Source organism: Ranitomeya imitator, chromosome 4 (genome assembly GCF_032444005.1).
Source record: "Ranitomeya imitator isolate aRanImi1 chromosome 4, aRanImi1.pri, whole genome shotgun sequence".
In the NCBI taxonomy this organism is placed as follows: domain Eukaryota; kingdom Metazoa; phylum Chordata; class Amphibia; order Anura; family Dendrobatidae; genus Ranitomeya; species Ranitomeya imitator.
The window spans coordinates 542,286,795-542,289,065 of record NC_091285.1 but is presented as its reverse complement, the minus strand read 5'-3'; the positions used below and the strand labels follow the sequence as shown (position 1 = coordinate 542,289,065).

Sequence of the window (2,271 nt, the reverse complement as noted above, 5' to 3'; positions counted from 1 at the left end):
CTATTGTATTGTGCTGATGTTTCATCCTCTGCTTATGATTGAAGAGGATAAAAGTCTGTGTTTTTAACTTTTCACGCCTCGTTGAGCTTTCCTTTTTTTCTTCCTTTCTATACTTGGTACTTGCCAAAATAAATGGCTGGGCAATAAGCTACGTGGCTGTAATGTAGTATGTGAATATGAATGTTGTAAAAACTAGGTGTGTGCATAGGTACTATACTTACTCTCTGCTTTCAAGGACCGGTCGCAAGAACTGCAGTATACGGTTGTACTTATACACCGAGGTCCTTGAAGCGGCAGCACCACTACGAGTCTGTCCCTCCTTTTTCAGACCCCTCCGGAAGCGGTCCTTCATGGAGCGTCATCTGGTCCTCAATTGTTTAACTGTGTATAAAGATAAAAAATAAAAAAGGTTTTAGATAATATATTGAAAACGATTACGCAACCGTGTGCAATCCCAATAGAAGACATCACAGACGGTTGTGTAATCCTGGCATGATGGGTCACAGCAGCATTTTGTTAATACTTACGGAAACTAGTTTTGGCCTTTGGTGAAGCGCTGTCGAAGCCATCCCACAGCAATTGTGCCACCTCCAACCACAGACGCCGCAATATGCCCTGGTCCGCGTGCCGGGGGTCACGGCTGTCCCACAACGGGCCCCGTGCTTCAATGGATGCCACCATGAGGTCTATGTCGAGTGGTTCATCCAGGGCCCGTTGTGAAACCTAGAAAAAATGGAAAATATTAATGTTTGAAAGATAAAAACAATGGTCCCTACCTCCTCCACCGCCACCTACTACACACAACACCACAACCTCCCACCACCCCCCATAACCGCAAAAACAAAAAAATTAAACAAAAAAAAAAAAAAAAAAGGTTTGAAATAAATACTTACTCTCCGTCCTGCAACCACAGCTTGGCCCCGTGGTCCCTGCTGCTGCTCCCTCTCTTCCTCCTGGTTCTCCTCCTCACTTGAAGAAGCATGCAAAATAGTTTACCAAAAAGTTGAGTGACCCATCTACTAATGACAGCGAATATAAGCAATAGTAGATCATGTACTCACCGGACTCCTCAGCGGTGGGGTTTGACTCAAGTCGCTGCCGCTGGCCATGACTAAAGAACAAAATAACATTGATACTATGCTCCTATGCACAATCCAGCAATAAGTAAAATAAAAAAAAAGGCATTTAAACCACAAAGAACATTGCACTCCAACTGAACTAACGCTGAGCAAACAACACTGCCACATTGATTAAATTAAAGAAACAATGGCAGAGACAGCCCAATGGCAGAGTACAAAAGCCTAAAGATAAGAAAACTAATCTACAACAGACCCTATGTAGTAATCCCAAAAGAGTGTTTTTTTTTTTTTTTTTTTTTAAAAGTACAGTATGCACGGAGCAACCCAAAAAACACAATAGTTTTTTGAAAGTAAAAAATTAACAACCCCCAAAAATTAAGGGTAGAAACATTAACACACCATACTTTACAATAAAACCGACAGGGACGGAGACAATAAAAGGGCCATACAACGCCATTCATCACAACCATAAACATACAACAATGTCTTTACACAACCACAGTGCTGAACATAATACACAACTTGCAATAAAAATTATTACATTTAATAACAGGGTGCAGAATCATTCTATACTAACATACTTTACAATAAAACCGACAGGGACGGAGACAATAAAAGGGCCATACAACGCCATACATCACAACCAGAAACATACAACAATGTCTTTACACAACCACAGTGCTGAACATAATACTCAACTTGCAATATAAATTATTACATTTAATAACAGGGCGCAGAATCATTCTATACTACCATACTTTACACTAAAACCGACAGGGCCGGAGACTATTACACGCCATCATATAACGCAAGAAAAACATCACAACTGAATACAAAAAACACCACCAAACCAAAAAATGGAAACGAAAAATCTATCCTGGAACAATAATCTAGGCCGCCGACAATGAAACGCCATTCTACAACGCCATACATCACAACCAGACTAAAAATACCACAATATCTTTAACCACAGTGCAGATTATAATACACAATTTGCAATAATAATTTTAAAAAACATGTAGAAAATGCACAGAATCATTCTATACTTACATCTCTGGACAGCGGATGAGAAGACAGTTGCTCAGATTTTCTGGTGTGATGTAGACTGTTGTGTAGCCTGCTGCAGAAGTGACAAACAATCCAAAGATTTTCTTTATATATGGGGGATGTTTTTCTCACTGTTTGCACTGTC

At 40.0% G+C, this 2,271-nt stretch overlaps 1 long non-coding RNA gene across 1 annotated transcript; it reads right to left on the bottom strand.

Moving 5' to 3' along the window:
* Positions 1–361: 361 nt before the first annotated feature.
* LOC138674250 (uncharacterized) lies at positions 362–980 on the bottom strand. Its single transcript, XR_011320550.1, has 3 exons — positions 894–980; positions 528–723; positions 362–381 (listed from the first exon to the last, which is right to left on the bottom strand). It is a non-coding gene; the product is annotated as an uncharacterized lncRNA (long non-coding RNA).
* Positions 981–2,271: the final 1,291 nt, after the last annotated feature.